Genomic DNA, 396 nt, shown 5'->3' with positions numbered 1-396 from the left:
TTCAGTTCATTTATATTCTAAGCCATAAAATGGTAGGAAAACTTTAGAAATCGAATTAGGAGAAATGGTTTTAAAAAAATTTTTTAACCCGCAATAAAAGTCTTAAATTAAAGTTAAATTTAAACCCAAAAATACAAATTTTTGCAATGGGTTTTTTTAAAAACAATAAAAGTTTTTTTCCCTTTTTAAAAAAATATTCCCATTTTTTTTTTTATGTTAAAAAAATGTCTTTTAAAAAAATTAAAAGCCAAAGAGTTTTTATTAGTAAATAAAAAAAACAATTTGGGAATTTTCCCTTTTCCCGATTTTTAATTAATTTTTGCAACCTTTCAAAAGGGGTTTTTCAATTTTGACGTTAGGGGGGAAATTTTCCCTTCTTTTTCTCGGGGCCCCAAA

The sequence above is a fragment of the Penaeus monodon genome, chromosome 22, assembly GCF_015228065.2.
Source record: "Penaeus monodon isolate SGIC_2016 chromosome 22, NSTDA_Pmon_1, whole genome shotgun sequence".
Taxonomy (NCBI): domain Eukaryota; kingdom Metazoa; phylum Arthropoda; class Malacostraca; order Decapoda; family Penaeidae; genus Penaeus; species Penaeus monodon.
Note: the sequence above shows the minus strand (reverse complement) of the source record.